Source organism: Scyliorhinus torazame, chromosome 2, assembly GCF_047496885.1.
Source record: "Scyliorhinus torazame isolate Kashiwa2021f chromosome 2, sScyTor2.1, whole genome shotgun sequence".
NCBI lineage: Eukaryota > Metazoa > Chordata > Chondrichthyes > Carcharhiniformes > Scyliorhinidae > Scyliorhinus > Scyliorhinus torazame.
In genome coordinates this window covers 296,951,238-296,969,826 of record NC_092708.1, presented here as the reverse complement: position 1 = coordinate 296,969,826, position 18,589 = coordinate 296,951,238, and the positions used below count along the sequence as shown (strand labels likewise).

The window sequence follows — 18,589 nt, the reverse complement described above, 5'->3', positions numbered from 1 at the left end:
GCAAAGTCAATGTCAACAGTGGGAGCTCTGGTTCCCTCCCACAGTCCAAAGATGTGCAGGTTAGGTGGATTGGCCATGCTAAATTGCCCCTTAGTGTCCAAAGGTTAGATGGTGTTACTGGGATAGGGCAGGGTAGTGGGCCTAGGTAGGGTGTTCTTTCAGAGGCTCGGTGCAGACTTGATGGGCTGAATGGCTTCTTTCTGCACTGTAGGGATTCTATGAATTGCCCTTCACTGGGTACCATCCGAAAATCTGACTCAAATCGCAAGCTTCAGCTAGTTGTGACAATGTTACAGCAAGAGATACTCAGAAAAGTTTAGGCTAATTAAAACTGCTTTGAGCTTCTGGGTAACTATTGTATAGATCTTCTCCATCTCACAAGGGATCCCTGACTAACCTCCCCCGCCCAATGGGAGTCTCCCCACTACCCATGGGATCCCCCAATGCCAAGGGACCCCTGACTACCCCTAACGCCCCACCATGGGATTCCCCGACCACCACCAACCTGCACAGGACCCCTTGACTGCACTCCCCACAACTGGACCTCCTCCTTCCCAAGAACTTTAAACTTACCTATTTTCAGCAGTTGGTGCTGCAAAAAAAGGGGGGGGGGGCATGGCTTCCTGGCGCCAGACTCTGCAGCCCTCAACTGAAGACCTCAGGAGTACACAGCACTACATAGTTCTCAACTGGCCTGAGTCAGGAGGTCAGATAAGAAAGGACCGCCTGCATTTTGTGATAGGAAAGTAGGAGCAAAGTGGTTATCAGCCACTGATTGGGCCTGAACTTCTGTGGAGTGGCATTCAATTTTGTGACCTATGTTATTTATTGTATATTTTGTCTGGCTTGCTGTACTTGCAAGTCAGCGCATTGTGGAATTGCAGGATCCATGTTTTATTAGTTTGACTGCAGCAGCAATAAAAGACAGTTGGAATTTTAATCGCTTCCTGTGTCAACTTGTGTGCTCTTTGACCTTGAAAGGTACCATGACCAAAAACAAACTGGTGATGAGGATGACCAATCTTTGTGTAATGCCACTGGAAAAGTGAAATTAAAGGATACTTTAATTTTCACCTGAACCACATCTTGGATTTTTACTGCACTACAGAAAAAGACTGGCAGTTGAATACAGCTACCTGTAGATTTTGGAACAAAAATAAAAATAAACTGTAGAGTATAATACAATAGAGTATTATAGAAAAAAAATGAATCACAGCTGTTTGGAAGATTTAAAGGAAAAACAGCAATTAGAGGCGCTGCTGTTTTAAGTTAATAAGAAAACCCGGGACATATCCCCCCCAAAAATAAATAAATAAACTAGTTAAAAGACAGACATGTGGGTCATGTTGATGAGACTGTTGAACAATTTTTTTAAAAAAAATAATTTATGGTATGTGTGCGTCACTGGCTAGGCCAGCATTTATTGCCCATCCCTAGCTGCCTTTCAGAAGATGGTGGTGAGTTGCCTTCTTGAACCACTACATTCCTAGAGGTGTAGGTGCATCCACTGTGCTGTTAGTGAGGGAGTTCCAGGATGTTGCCCCAGCGACAGTGAAGGAACGGCAATATATTTCCAACCCAAGGTGGTGAGTGACTTGGAGGGGAACCTCCAGATGGTGGGGTTCCCAGGTATCTGCTGATCTTGTCCTTCTAGATGGTTGTGAGTTTGGAAGGTGCTGTCTGAGGAACCTTGATAAGTTACTGCAGTGCAACTGTAGATGGTACTCACGGTTGCCACTGCTCGTCGGCGGTGGAGGGTTTGAATGTTTCTGGAAGGGGTATTAATCAAACAGGCTGCCTGGTACTGGACGGTGTCGAGCTTCTTGAGAGTGTTGTTGGAGCTGCACTCATCCAGGCAAATGAGCTCTAACACTCAATGTTTTGAGCTTTTTGTTCTTGCAATTGCAATTGAAAATGATAGAAAGGTGGCAGCTTTCTTAAGTGTGATGGGATCGAAGAGCTTTGGCCTATTAAGTTTGGTGCTGCCTGACCAATCTGGCATATAATCGTATACGGGCATTGTAATATTCCTGGAGATGCATTTTCCTCCAATGCCACATGTCATAACAAAACGATTTAGGCTTCATAAAATAAACCAAGAGAAGAGTGAGAATTAATTGTGCAGTCTCACCGAACATTGTGAATTCAATTAAGTACTGAACGATATCCTCCGTGACAGGTTGGCCTGTGGCCTTCGTAATGAAGCAACCCAGAACACCTCCTGACAGAGGCTAACCTTGCCTTGCAGAAAACCATAGACATTGCTGTCTCCATGGAGCTGGCTGCAACAGAAGCACAGCAACTGAATGCTTCAACTCCACTGCGTAACGTGACAGCTAATCATGCACACAATGTTACCATTGTGGAAAGCCTGGTAACCATTCATCTGAATGTTGGTGCAGAGAATTTGAATGTCGTCAGTATGGCAAGAAGGGACCCAGTCCGAAAAGCAAAACAGGAAAGAAGCTATCTGCAGTCTGTCAGAACGAGAAGAATCAGTGTCATACAGCAGGAACGGGAGGAGCAGAGTGACACTCATTCCAATGGGCCCCTCCTCATCCAGTCAGTGGCAGCTAGTTCACAGGGATACTGGGTAACACCGCTGCTGTGGGGCAAACCAATACATATGGAGCTAGATATAGGGGCAGTTGTTTCCCTGATCCGAGATGCTGCATAAGGAGAAGCTGAAATATCTTCCCTCGACACCTGCAAAAAGCGTTCTGAAAACATAGACAGTGAAGTGTGTACCTATGATGGGCAGAATAGAGGTCAATTTGGAACTTAATGGACTGACTGCTAAGCTACCACAGTTCGTGGTGAAAGGCAACTACCCTGCTTTAATTGGACGGCCATGGCTGGAAAAGATCCAGTTAAACTGGGTGAATGTACATGGCATTGCCACAGAAGAAACTGGTCTGACAGCTTTGATACAAGTACATGGTGTTGTTTTCAAAGGAAATTTGGGAAGCAAGAAGGGAATTTCCTAAAATTGAATATAAAATCTGATTCTCAACCAAAGTTTCTGAAGGCCTGAACCATGCCTTATGCCATAGGACTAAAAGTTGATGCTGACCTGGAGCATCTGGAACCTGTCCCTCATAGTGAATGGGCAACACCCATCATTCCAGTATGTCATGGGAGGGTCCCTTTAAGAAAGGTTTTTGTCTTATCACATGGCTTCAGTGATGTCATTTTATGGGTGGAGTTGGTGTAGCCATCTGGGATGGCCACTTACAACCAGGAACAGGGAAGGTCGCAAAGCATAGCGGGAAAAATGGACAATGCGATTTTCAGGCAGGCTCAGAGCCCGAATGTATATTTGCGAGTGAGGAATCCAGACGGTATCGAAACCCCCAACCGATTAGCATTTGATGGCCCATCTCCGCCAGACAAAGGACTGATACTTGAGCGAACGATACAACCCCAGCAATTTCGGCGCCACTCCCTATACTCGGGAAGCATAAACAACAGGGTCAATGATCGCTTGGGACACGCCCAGCCATCAAGGCACCCGCCCCTTTTGGTTCGAATAACTGCATAATATCCAATAATATTGGATAGGTACATGGATTATGGTACAATGAAGGGGTGTAGATAAATTTGTTCTTAATCTAGGACAAAATTTCAGCACAACATCGTGGGCCGAAGGGCCTGTTCTGTGCTGTATTTTTCTATATTCTATGAATCGAACACAGTGATCAGGAGTTACCCAATTAGTGGGATCCAAACTGAAGGACCGCCCAAAAGAGCGTGAAAAAACCCCCACGGATAAAGAGAGAGGCCACCATGTGTTCGGCCTCTCTTGGACCTGGCGACGTCCAGCAACGTCTACTTCCAAGTGCAGCACCACCAGAAGCAAGTTCAAGTTCAACGCCCGCTACCAGACTGTTCCTCTGACCTAAGCCGGGTGCCTGAAGTTAAGTACAGGTTGTCATAGTTGATAGGTGTAGTTAACTAGTAGTGTTTATGTTGCATGATTAATTGTGTGTGTAAATAAAGTATCCTTTATCTTGAACTAACTAACTGGTGTTTGGCTCTTTGATCGATATCTGGTTGAACCTTGTGGTGGTATCATTTGATAACTGGCGACTCTGAGCAATAGAATATGGATAGCCACAGAAAGGAAGGCAACCTCATCGACTGCCATATTTACAGTAGGTAAAAAAGGCAACAATTATTGGCGACATCTGAGGGGACTCGTCCCAGAAGTGACCGTGTCACTCCGAGAAAACCCACAAAAACGTTTGAATTGGAAATCCAAATTGGCAAAGTAAAAGAAACCACAAGTGAAACCACTATCGATCAAATCTCCAAAATTCGGAAGTGTGTAATTTGCATGCGTACCAACAAAGGGATAGAAGGTAACCTTGATAGATTTTGTTGCGTGAAACTTTCGGGAGTTGCGTAAACCGGACAATAGCTTGAACCATACCCATGTTTGCACCACCGCTTTATTTCCCCTTGTCCCAAATTCCCGGTAGAAACAGAGATAATCGTAGGGATGGCAATGAAGGCAATGGAACGCCTTATGCATCCACAAGAGCCCGAGGTCGCAGCGACCAACAGAGCAGAACAGTATCCCATATGGGAGGAAGAGATTAGGAAATACCTAAAGGGGAAAGGATGGTCTCTATGGTCGGAATTTTGCACGAATGAGGAAACAGGTCCTGGCAGCATAGGACAAACTTGGTGGGACAGCCTGACCGAGATGCATAAAAAGAATTTGAGTAAGGTTCGTAAGCCGATGGCAATCGTGTCCTGCATGGCACAATTGCGTGGCACAGAGGAAGTCTTGAGGACGCTCCGTAGACAGCTTGAGGAGAAAGAAAGGAGTAGAGAAGGAAATGTTAGCGAATGTGAGAGAGTAAAGAGCAATTCCGGGAGCAGCTAGCGGCGAAGGACAAGGAGATGGATGATGTCAAGAGGGCACACCAATCTGGTCTCGCCCACCTCAGCAGCTTTCAGATTCAATACGATAAGGCCTACCAGGACATGCAACGTGCGGTGTTGGTAAGAGAGGAAACAGAGAACCAAGCAGAATAGTTGAGAAAACAATGTGAGGATTTAAAGGCAGCCCTACAAGCACGCCACAGTTCCACCACGGAACAGAGGCAGAGTTTGGTGGATCATGCCAAGTGCAGGCAGAAGATTAGCTCAGTAGGAGAGTACTGGTTTGATCCACAAACTATTACCACAGACAAAACGGTTAGAGAAGTCTTGAAAAGACATAAAGCATTGTTTGCCCAGCACAAGCACGACGGCGGCAAAATCCCAGGAGTGATTAGCATCACAGGTCCTGATCCTAAGCCCCAGAAACAATACAGCTTTCCCCAGCAAGCCGAGGGAGAGATAGCCAAAGTAATCCAGAGTTTATTGAACCAAGTAGTGATTCGGCCCGTAGCTTCAACGAATATTGCCCCGATTTGGCCCATAAGGAAACCAGATGGTTCTTGGCGACTGATCATCAATTAAAGGGAATTAAACAAAGAAAGATGTTAGCAGCCCCCACCGTTGCCACAAGTCCCGAGACCATGTTAAAACAGGGACTTCAGTCAAAATTCTTCACGGTTTTGGATATTAGCAATGGCTTCTGGTCCATTCCATTGGACAAAACGTGCCAGTACAAATTTGCGTTCACTTTCCAGGGACAGCAGTACATGTGGATGTGCCTTCCACAACTCCCCCTCCATTTTTCACAGACAATTGGCGAACGGCTTATTAAAATTCTCCCGACCCGAATGCCTTGTTCAGTATGTGGACGACTTGCTCCTACAGACTGACACCAAGGAAGAGCACATGTCGCTTATTTCGGAATTATTAGGACTCCTCAAAGAAATTGGATGCAAAATTAACCCAAAAAAGGCCCAGATTCTCCAGGAAAAAGTAACTTATGTAGGTACGGTCATCACGCATGGTAAGCGTGAAATAGAACAGAAACCGATAGATTCCATTATAAAATTGCCTTTGCCCCAAAATGTTACAGCTCTCCGGTCATCTTTAGGACTGGTCAGTTACTGCAAGAACCAGACGGTTTCGCCACAAAAGCAGCCCCACTTTCTGAGCTCCTTAAGAAACAGGCCCCATGGAAATGGCTTCCACAGCACACGGATGCCGTAGACACATTGAAACGCACCCTAAGCACAGCTCCCGCTTTGAAGGCCTCAGATCCACACTCTCCATATGCAATAGAGGTAGCGACCACCGACCGAACCCTTTCGGCCGTACTTCTACAGAAAAGGCACGATCGTTTAGGACCCGTAGCCTCTGCTTCATGAGTTTTAGATCCAGTAGACCAGGGATTTTCAGCCTGCGAAAGGCACCTGCTAGCAGCTTTCTGGGCGGGACAGTACTTCTTGTACATAACCGGGCTCAACCCCGTAACCATTCTGACCGAGCACACCCCGACACAGCTTTTATTAGATTAATAGACGGCACAGTAAGCCAAATTCGAGCAGCGCGCTGGACTCTACTTCTACTCCAGGGGCTGGTTTAGCACACTGGGCTAAATCGCTGGCTTTTAAACCAGACCAAGCAGGCCAGCAGCACGGTTCAATTCCCGTACCAGCCTCCCCGAACAGGCGCCGGAATGTGGCGACTAGGGGCTTTTCACAGTAACTTCATTGAAGCCTACTTGTGACAATAAGCGATTTTCATTCATTTCATTTTCATTTCATACAAGGACACGACATTACTGTAAAACGGACAAAGACGCACACGTTTCTGGCCGACAATTTACGCTATGCAGGAACCCCACATGAGTTCGAGATCATTGCACCCAAGCACAGCACAGGCCCCTTTGTTCCCTAGTCGGTACCGGAAAAGATAGGCATCCGACCACAGACGACCCAGCCCAGACAAAGCTCTAAAAAATTATGTAGATGGCTCCTCCACAGTTCTTGATGGAAAAAGAATCACAGGATGTGGAATTTATGTAGAGGACGCGCTTTAGTAGAAATCGCATTAAAGTTGCCTGAAATCGCATTAAAGTTGCAGGCAGCAGAGTTAGCAGCTATCGCTTACATTGTCCAAGTCCCCGATTCGTTCCCAGCCCCAGCAGTTATATATTCAGACAGTTTGTACATCTGCGACAGCCTGACAGAATTCTGTCCCTGTGGGAATCTAGAGGATTTATATCCGCCGACGGAAAACCCCTACCCTCAGCGCCATTACTCAAACACATCCTCCAGACAGCGAAAGGTAGAAAATACAGAATAGTTAAAGTCAGAAGACACCATCGTTCCTCCTCACCCGGTAATGTGAAAGCAGACACCCTAGTGAAAGCAGGCTCACGACATGGCCACTTTTGGCAACCCCCTACGAGAGTGCCCCAGTACACGAGGTTCAGGTCTCACAGACCAACATTCAAGACTTAGCCCAAGCACAAAAGGAAACTTCCCAGCTCCGTATGATAAGTTTAAAGATTCTTTAACGATCCATGAGGGAATCGTTTTAAAGGACGGTATTTATGTGGTCCCCACCCAGGATAGGAACCAGATTATTTGCAAATTCCATGATGGACACGGACACCAAGGGATAGAATCCACCCTTGCCCACCTCAGACCTCTCTGCAGGTGGCCCGATTTAAAAACCGACGTAAGCCATTACGTTGAGAATGGATTGATTTGCGCACAGAACAACCCGGACAGATATGCAAAGAAAGGTCAGCTAAGACACACCCGCCCTGTTAACGGCCCGTGGACAAACTTGCAGTTAGACTATATTGGTCCCCTTCCCCCCTGCAGAAATGGATTTAAATATGTGTTGGTCATCATCGACACATTCACAAAATGGGTAGAAGCTTTCCCTTCAAGAACAAATATGGCCAAAGCCATGGCAAAAATTCTAACGTAGCAAATTTTCACTAGATGGGGTCTCCCCCGTAGTATTGAGTCGGACCAAAGTTCGCACTTCACAGGCAGAGTCATGAAAAATGTGATGACGATTTTTGGCATAACACAGAAGTTTCACATTGCCTATCACCTGCAGTCCAGCGGCATTGTGGAACGCATGAACCGGACACCAAAGGCCACACTTAGGAAGATGGTACAGCAGCATTATACGACATGGGACACAGTGCTCCCATTCACACTGATGTTTATGAGAAACACGGTGTTGAGTTCGACAGGTTACACCCCCGATACCCTCATGACCGGTCGACCCATGAAGGGTGCCGAGTATTTATTTGGACAGCACGTCCACAGACACAACCTTGACCCTGCCCCCAGAGTCCACGTTCACCCTAACACTTGATTCAGCCGCTAGCGATAGCGACAGCACAACTGACGCCCTTGTCAGACCCGAACAATGGACACACAGACCAGGCCCCAGTCACTATGGCCCCAGTGACACCGATATGTTCATCCTCTTAAGAGACAATTTATTTGCCATTACCAGAACCTGACCCACCACCAGACGATAGTGACACCCCCCCTTGCCCCCACCGCCCTACAGAATACAAAACAGTGGCACCGCGACAATTCCGGTCGTCTGACACAGACGGCACACGCTGCATTGGCACTAAAACTCCATGAACGAGTTTGGCACCCGGGAGATGGTGATGACTCAGAATCTGACTACCACCATGCTAACCCCTTTGAGATTCTTTTTGGAATGGAACCTCGAGGTGTCCAAACGATGAGAGAAAGGAACCGATTGAGATTTATAGTGCCCTACTCCCTGATGGAACGTGCCCGCTTTCTTCTTGAATTTGTTTTTTTTAATGTTGAATGTTCTCTCTCTTGTACGACTTTGTGTGTCGGCCTCACAAAAATTTCTTGATACAGTTATGACTACTCTGATGCCACATGGCAGTTAAAGGCACAAGTTTGCTGAAGTCCATATATCCTCAAATTCTTACCGCTCTTGGAAGGTCACTCAGGCAGTGGAGTAATGGCACTGATCCCTGCCCTGCCGGAGGACCCCCTATACATTTGGCCAGCCAAGCTTGGGTAGTGGAGCAACGGCACTGATCACCGCCCTACCCGGGGATTCCACCCATTCTTGCCCTGATCATACGCACCCCATTCGGAAAATTATTTTCGAAACACTTTTGCTGTTCTTTTTATAACTGTGGTTTAAAGAATGCACTTTTGCCACAACTTTTGTCCCCTTTCCGGTGACCCTTTGGTTGCTATCCCCCCACCTGCTATTTACATGTTCAAAACACTTGATTGAAACAAGTTTGCAGAGGACGGAGAAATTGTCCGCCCACTCAGCCCATCAAACACAGGCTACGAGAGCGCTCGCACTGTGACAGAATATTTTTTCAGATGTCTTGGCTCCCAAATGGTTGGTTTAAAAAAAAAATGAGAGAGTCTCATAGGTTGACGATTCTAAATGGGAAATTGATGATTCAGGAGAAAGACAGACAAATGAGATATTAAGCAACAAGATAATAACAGATATTATGCTTGAACCCCCAGGAAGATACGGATATACCTGAAGACAGAGAAAGATACAGACAAGATGAAGACGAACCTGATGATCTGCATCATGATCGTCGCTGGAGCAATACAGTTGCGCGCATTACCCGACCCTACACCCCTCACCACACAGGCCCTAAACATGACCAGCCAACACGACACCCGTAGCCCGGACACTACACCACACATAGACACAGCCACTGACACCCCCACATGGTGTGATAATATCATAAAATGGTACTCCCTTTTGTACACAGTAGAGGCCCTACTGGTTATAGCTATACTTTGCAGTGCCATCCAGACGATCAGACTTCGGAAAAGGCGAAGGAGAGCCTCCCGCACTCCAGTATATACACTTAGAGCCCCTTTCCTCGGACTCCAGCAAACCCCGCACTCTTTCTGAACCCTTCCTCCCTAATAAATTCCGCAGTTGTTTTTTTTAATAAAGTTACTTTCTTTGTACATGGACATTAGTGATAAGTAGGAATGTGATGCTGCTATTGTGTATTTTGTATTGTAATATACGTTCTTTGGTTATTAGATAGCAGCATGTGTGTAGTTTAGTTAAAAACAGTTAGAGGTTCCCCTTTTTGTGTAAAGAGACTGAAATGTATGTTTGAATGTTAAGTGCCCCCTTAGAATTTTTAAAGATATGTGTTGTATTAGGGAAAACTTAGGTAAATATTTTGACCCATAGGACAGAGTAGGATAGAACCTGTCCTTGATTGAGGGTACCCGGCATGTCAGAGAACAGGAGAAGGTCCAGTAGTGTGATCCGTCACGCCTCGCGTTGAGGATCAAGAGGACGGAATGTAGCCATCTGGGATGGCCACTTACAACCAGCAATAGGGAAGGCCGCAAAGCATAGCGGGAAAAATGGACAATGCGAGATTCAGGCAGGCTCAGAGCCTGAATGTATATTTGCGAGTGAGGAATCCAGATGGGATCGAAACCCCCAACCCATTAGCATTTGATGGCCCATCTCCGCCAGACAAAGGACTGATACTTGAGCGACCGATACAACCCCAGACATTTCGGCGCCACTCCCTGTACTCTGGAAGCTTAAACAATAGGGTCAATGACAACTTGGGATACGCCCAGCCATCAAGGCACCCGCCCCTTTGTTGGTTCGAATCGAACACAGTGATCAGGAGTTACCCAATTAGTGGGGTCCAAACTGAGCGCGAAAACCCCCCCCAAGGATAAAAAGAGAGACCATGTGTTCGGCCTCTCTTGGACCTGGCGCTCCGGCAACATCTACTTCCAAGTGCAGCACCACCAGAAGCAAGTTCAAATTCAACGCCTGCTACCAGACGGATGAGCCCAGCTGAGCAGCAGTTACTTCTACAGACCGATAGACACAGATCCGAACAACGGCCACTGTTCCTCTGACCTAAGCCGGGTGCCTGAAGTTAAGTACAGGTTGTCATAGTTGATAGGTGTAGTTTAACTAGTAGTGTTTATGTTGCATGATTAATTGTGTTAAGTAATGGGTTAAGAGACATTGCAATTAGTTGTCTCATTTATGTTAAGTATCCATTAATTGACACGGATATGTAAAGAGGCTTTAGGTGGCCTCTGGGAGGTGATGTACTGAGAGATTTGTGCAAAGGCTGTTGGAAATAAATAAATGTGTGTTTGTGAAAAAGGAACAGAACTTTAGACTCTTCATATCACAGCAACTAAAACGTCTAACAATTGGTAGCAGAGGATGGTTGCTGTGTAAATGTGAAGGGTTGAAAGATAAAACTTTTCCAGATCAAACCAAGGAGTGAGTGAGAAAAAAAAAAAAGGGATATATGGCTGAACCGAGGATAAAGACGGCTGGATATGACTATCCTCCCTTATTTTCTGAAAGGGAATCGTACGACCAATGGAGAAGTGCAGTAGTTATGTGGACTAAGGTAACTGCTTTGGGAAAGAGAAAACAAGGAATGGCATTGGCTCTTTCTCTACCATATGGCAGCAAAATCCAAAACAAAGTGCTTTCTGAGCTGGAATTGGAAGAGTTAGACTCAGAAGAAGGTCTGGAGACTTTATTACATTATATGGATAAGATTTATAAGAAAGATGACTTGTTAAGTGCGTATGAAGCATGGTCGGATTTTGATAAGTTCCGGAAAATGGAGGATATCTCCATGGAAGACTATATAATGGAATTTGGCAGACTGTATAAAAGACTGCAGAAACACAACCTGGAATTTCCACAGTCTGTGTTGGCCTTTAAATTACTTGACTGTGCTAGAGTGAGCAACATGGATAGGCTCCTGGTTTTGACAGGAGTTCAGTTTACTGATAAGGATACCTTATTCGAACAGATGACTAAAGCTTTACAAAAGTTTCTGGGGAAACATTTGATTCCGATGGCTCTGATGACCCAAATAGGTCAGCCTGCAATAAGGCAGAATATGGAAGATACACTAGAACATAGAAAATACAGCACAGAACAGGCCCTTCGGCCCACGATGTTGTGCCGAACCTTTGTCCTAGATTAATCATAGATTATCATTGAATTTACAGTGCAGAAGGAGGCCATTCGGCCCCTGAGTCTGCACCGGCTCTTGGAAAGAGCACCCTACCCAAACTCAACACCTCCACCCAACACCAAGGGCAATTTATCATGGCCAATCCACCTACCCTGCACATCTTTGGACTGTGGGAGGAAACCGGAGCACCCGGAGGAAACCCACGCAGACACGGGAAGGACGTGCAGACTCCGCACAGACAGTGACCCAAGCCGGAATCAAACCTGGGACCCTGGAGCTGTGAACCAATTGTGCTATCCACAATGCTACCGTGCTGCCCTTAGAACAAATAAATCTACACTGTATCATTTTACCGTAATCCATGTACCTATCCAATAGCTGCTTGAAGGTCCCTATTGTTTCCGACTCAACTACTTCCACAGGCAGTGCATTCCATGCCCCTGCTACTCTCTGGGTAAAGAACCTACCTCTGATATCCCTCCTATATCTTCCACCTTTCACCTTAAATTTATGTCCCCTTGTAATGGTTTGTTCCACCCGGGGAAAAAGTCTCTGACTGTCTACTCTATCTATTCCCCTGATCATCTTATAAACCTCTATCAAGTCGCCCCTCATCCTTCTCCGTTCTAATGAGAAAAGGCCTAGCACCCTCAACCTTTCCTCGTAAGACCTACTCTCCATTCCAGGTAACATCCTGGTAAATCTTCTTTGCACCTTTTCCAAAGCTTCCACATCCTTCCTAAAATGAGGTGACCAGAACTGTACACAGTACTCCAAATGTGGCCTTACCAAAGTTTTGTACAGCTGCATCATCACCTCACGGCTCTTAAATTCAATCCCTCTGTTAATGAACGCGAGCACACCATAGGCCTTCTTCACAGCTCTATCTACTTGAGTGGCAACTATCAAAGATGTATGAACATAGACCCCAAGATCTCTCTGCTCCTCCACATTGCCAAGAACTCTACCGTTAACCCTGTATTCCGCATTCATATTTGTCCTTCCAAAATGGACAGCCTCACACTTTTCAGGGTTAAACTCCATCTGCCACTTCTCAGCCCAGCTCTGCATCCTATCTATGTCTCTTTGCAGCCGACAACAGCCCTCCTTACTATCCACAACTCCACCAATCTTCGTATCGTCTGCAAATTTACTGACCCACCCTTCAACTCCCTCATCCAAGTCATTAATGAAAATCACAAACAGCAGAGGACCCAGAACTGATCCCTGCGGTACGCCACTGGTAACTGGGATCCAGGCTGAATATTTGCCATCCACCACCACTCTCTGACTTCTATCGGTTAGCCAGTTCGTTATCCAACTGGCCAAATTTCCCACTATCCCATGCCTCCTTACTTTCTGCAGAAGCCTACCATGGGGAACCTTATCAAATGCCTTACTAAAATCCATGTACACTACATCCACTGCTTTACCTTCATCCACATGCTTGGTCACCTCCTCAAAGAATTCAATAAGATTTGTAAGGCAAGACCTACCCCTCACAAATCCGTGCTGACTATCCCTAATCAAGCAGTGTCTTTCCAGATGCTCAGAAATCCTATCCTTCAGTACCCTTTCCATTACTTTGCCTACCACCGAAGTAAGACTAACTGGCCTGTAATTCCCACTAACAGGATGGCGAAATCGTATGGTTACGAACAGGTTCCAAGACTATAGAAGGAGACCGAGACAAGGAAAGCAAGGGAAAGCAAGTCTTACTCAAGTGAGAATGCAGAGTGCTGGGCTACACCCTTGAAAAGGGGTTTTGGTTTATGGGATTTTGTTTTTGAATTGGAAATGTTAAGGGAGGATTCATTAAGTGTTATACATAGATTACTGTAGCTGTGTGGTGTCTTTAACATTTGTAATTGATAACAATTCTTGCTGTTTGTTTATATATGTGTTAACTAAGTTCTTAGAATAAAGCTTGTTTTGATTAAAAATGTCTCGGAAGACTGTTGAATCAAACCTGAAGGGACGGCCCTTGAGCTCATCCTAGCCAAATTCAAATTTAAGGTTGTAGGTCAGGTGGACTTCATAATCTACTTTGGAGTTTCTCAGCCCTGGCCCACAACAAAATATCAAGGAAAACTGTGCCATACGCATTTATTAAGATTGTAAAATTACTGTTAAAACTGTGTTGTGTGCTGAACAATACCCACATCTCCGGATTGAGGACCTTTTTGCTGGTCTAGCTGGTGGACAGAAATTCAGCAAAATAGACCTATTCCACATCTATTCACAAATGCACACTGATGAGAAGTAAAAAGCGTATGTTACCATCAACACACAAGGGACAGTACAGATATTGCCTTTTGAAATAACATCAGTTCCAGCCTCGTTTCAGAGGGTCCTGGACCAGTTCTTGTATGGCTTACCTAGAGATCAGTGCCACCTTGATGACATCTTGCCAACAGTAAAGACTGACGAGGATCATCTCAAAAACTCTGTGCCACCTTACAGAGGCTAGGAGCATAGCCTATGGCAGTGTTCTTCAAACTCGGGGCGCGGCCCGCGGGTGGGTTGTGGGCGAGTGTCGGGAGGGTCGCGGGGCCGTCCTTCGCGGCACTCACGATCGCGCAAATCCCCGCACAGCAGCCGGCTTTTAATTACGGCCTTTAAAATGGGCGCGAACATGTTAAAAAAATTCGGCTGCATCGCGCATGTGTGCATGGTCATCGGCATGATCGCGCCGACGACCGGGCGTGCATGCGCAGTGTGGCCGCTATTTTTTTTAACGGTCGCAGCTTTTTGTTTTACAAGTTGAGGGTTTTTTTTCGTTTTATTCATTTATTTTATTCATTTTTTTTTACAAGTTCGAGAGTGGGTTTTATTCATTTATTTTATTCATTTAATTTTTTTTCATTTATTTTATTCGTTTTTTTTTACAAGTTCGGGGGGGGGTTTTATTTAATAAAATTTTACGGAACAAAATGCAGAACTTTGGACAGATGGAGACTCCATACTTTCCGACACTGGAAGGCATCACCTTCATCCAACAGGTTCCATTGGAGGAGCGTGTACGAGGGCCAAAGAGACCCAAAACCATTCCCTCCATATTTATCAGCAGCAAACAAGGTAAGAGAAAATGGTGGGTCGCTCAGGCCGGCCGGCGTGGGTCGCTCAGGCCGGCCGGCGTGGGTCGCTCAGGCCGGCCGGCGTGGGTCGCTCAGGCCGGCCGGCGTGGGTCGCTCAGGCCGGCCGGCGTGGGTCGCTCAGGCCGGCCGGCGTGGGTCGCTCAGGCCGGCCGGCGTGGGTCGCTCAGGCCGGCCGGCGTGGGTCGCTCAGGCCGGCCGGCGTGGGTCGCTCAGGCCGGCCGGCGTGGGTCGCTCAGGCCGGCCGGCGTGGGTCGCTCAGGCCGGCCGGCGTGGGTCGCTCAGGCCGGCCGGCGTGGGTCGCTCAGGCCGGCCGGCGTGGGTCGCTCAGGCCGGCCGGCGTGGGTCGCTCAGGCCGGCCGGCGTGGGTCGCTCAGGCCGGCCGGCGTGGGTCGCTCAGGCCGGACGGCGTGGGTCGCTCAGGCCGGACGGCGTGGGTCGCTCAGGCCGGACGGCGTGGGTCGCTCAGGCCGGACGGCGTGGGTCGCTCAGGCCGGACGGCGTGGGTCGCTCAGGCCGGACGGCGTGGGTCGCTCAGGCCGGACGGCGTGGGTCGCTCAGGCCGGACGGCGTGGGTCGCTCAGGCCGGACGGCGTGGGTCGCTCAGGCCGGACGGCGTGGGTCGCTCAGGCCGGACGGCGTGGGTCGCTCAGGCCGGACGGCGTGGGTCGCTCAGGCCGGACGGCGTGGGTCGCTCAGGCCGGACGGCGTGGGTCGCTCAGGCCGGACGGCGTGGGTCGCTCAGGCCGGTCGGCGTGGGTCGCTCAGGCCGGTCGGCGTGGGTCGCTCAGGCCGGTCGGCGTGGGTCGCTCAGGCCGGACGGCGTGGGTCGCTCAGGCCGGACGGCGTGGGTCGCTCAGGCCGGACGGCGTGGGTCGCTCAGGCCGGACGGCGTGGGTCGCTCAGGCCGGTCGGCGTGGGTCGCTCAGGCCGGCCGGCGTGGGTCGCTCAGGCCGGCCGGCGTGGGTCCCGAAGGTCGGCCGGCGTGGGTCCCGAAGGTCGGCCGGCGTGGGTCCCGAAGGTCGGCCGGCGTGGGTCCCGAAGGTCGGCCGGGTTGCGTCCCGAAGGTCGGCCGGGTTGCGTCCCGAAGGTCGGCCGGGTTGCGTCCCGAAGGTCGGCCGGGTTGCGTCCCGAAGGTCGGCCGGGTTGCGTCCCGAAGGTCGGCCGGCGTGGGTCCCGAAGGTCGGCCGGCGTGGGTCCCGAAGGTCGGTCGGCGTGGGTCCCGAAGGTCGGTCGGCGTGGGTCCCGAAGGTCGGCCGGCGTGGGTCCCGAAGGTCGGCCGGCGTGGGTCCCGAAGGTCGGCCGGGTTGCGTCCCGAAGGTCGGCCGGGTTGCGTCCCGAAGGTCGGCCGGGTTGCGTCCCGAAGGTCGGCCGGGTTGCGTCCCGAAGGTCGGCCGGGTTGCGTCCCGAAGGTCGGCCGGGTTGCGTCCCGAAGGTCGGCCGGGTTGCGTCCCGAAGGTCGGCCGGGTTGCGTCCCGAAGGTCGGCCGGGTTGCGTCCCGAAGGTCGGCCGGGTTGCGTCCCGAAGGTCGGCCGGGTTGCGTCCCGAAGGTCGGCCGGGTTGCGTCCCGAAGGTTGGCCGGGTTGGGTCCCGAAGGTTGGCCGGGTTGGTAAAAATGGGTCCGTGGAAAAAAAGTTTGCAGAACACTGGCCTATCGGTTTTCAGAGGGCTTTTGTACAGCCTCCTGTAGAATATTTGGGGCAGGTCATTGATGCTGCTGGGCTTCACAAAGTACCCTCCAAGATCAAGGCCATTGTGGATACTCCAGCGCTTCAGAATATCAACCATCAGTCCCCATTCTTAGGGCTGCTGAATTATTATGGGAGATTCATACCATAATAAACCCTGCTGAAACCCCTGCATGAACTTCTGTGCTAGAACAAAGCATGCAAATGGATAGAAGCCTGTGAAGGCTAAAGCAGTAATGACGCACTTAGCCCCTCCTTACCTCCACAACCTGCATGTGATGCTTCGGCTTATGAAGTTGGGGCTGTTGTCTCATACATAATGCCCTCTGTTGTGGAGAGACCCATAGTGTTCACTTCACGGACTTTAAATAAAGCAGAGAGCCAATATGCTCAAATGGAACACAAAGCTCTGGAGATCATTTTCCAGACATCACACCAGTACCAGTTTGGACAGAAATTTATGGACCAGACTGATCATCAACCACTCACCTCAATATTTAATCCACACACAAGTATCCCTTCTTTAGCTGCAAGCAGTAGCAGCATTGGGAATTCATGTTGCGTGCTCACACATATGACATCAAAGATTGACAATCTACCTTGCATGGCAATGTTGATGGCCTTTTGAGGTTTCCCCTACCAGTCGGCCATAGGGGCATAGACACTGTTCTCTGTGATGAGGATTGAGAATCCCGAAGGTTGTGTTGCCTGCCTGGTGCTCAGGTTCGGGATATCTCACCTGGGCTGCAGAGGAACTTGGACTGGGAGGGTAAAGATCCAGTTGTCATGGTACCAATGACATAGGAAAACAAGAATAGATATTCTGCTGATGGACTATGAGCAATTTGGGGCTAAAATAAAAGCAGAACCAAAAAGGTAATAATCTTTGGATTACTACCTGAGCCACAAGCCAATTGGCACAGGGTCAATAAAATAGGCTCCAAGGTTGGTGTGGGAGAAATGGGTTTGAATTCATGGGACATTGGCACCAGTAACTGGGGAAGGAGGGAGCTGTTCCAATGGGATGGTCTTTACCTGAATCAAGCTGGGACCAGAGTCCGAGCTAATCATATAACTAGCGCTGTAGATAGGGCTTTAAATTAATAGTTGGTGATGGGGCGGGTTCAGTTGTATGGAAAATTAGAAAACCAAAGTTAAAGGAGAAGATGAGAGTGCAAGTTAATGATGAGGACTATAGGCTTTGGGTGGCGGTGAAGGAGTAAGTCGCAAATTTGGTGGCTCTCGCCCGGGTTGGACTTTTGGACCTTTTCTAATAAATGTTTTATTAAAGCTTTTCCAACCAATGTTTTTACATAACAAAGATAGAAGTACAAATAATAAAAAAAAAATAAACAAGAATTATTAAACAAAACAAGGTGGGTGTTGTCTTCCTATAAAACTTACATTATATCAACAGTTCCCCCCCCACCTGAGGCAGGGCATCCCAGTTCCTGGCCACTTGTATCCCCAAGTACTGAAAGCTCCTCTCCACCATCTTGAGCAGGAGGTCCCTCAGTCTCTCCTCCTGGCCCCTAGCGTGGACCACGAGCAGCTCACTCTTCCCCACGTTCAATTTATACCCCGAGAAGCTCCCAAAATCCCTCAGAATCCGCATGACCTCCCCCATCCCCTCCAGCAGGTCCGAAATGTACAACAACAGGTCATCCGCATAGAGGGAGACCCGGTATTCCTCCCCCCCCCCCCCCCCCCCCCCCCCCCCCAACGCACCAGCCCCCTCCAATCCCTTGAAGTCCTGAGCGCAAAGGCCAACGACTCAATTGCCAGGGCAAACAGCAACGGGGACAGGGGACACCCTTGCCTCGTCCCCCGGTGTAGCCTGAAATACTCCGACCTTAGCCGGTTTGTGGACACACTCGCTACAGGGGCCTGATACAGCA

General features: G+C 48.7%; 1 protein-coding gene across 1 annotated transcript in view; it reads right to left on the bottom strand.

Moving 5' to 3' along the window:
- Positions 1–18,589, bottom strand: part of sec23a (Sec23 homolog A, coat complex II component) — a 163,125-nt gene that overhangs the window by 42,413 nt on the left and 102,123 nt on the right. The gene's annotated exons all lie outside the window — the stretch shown is intronic.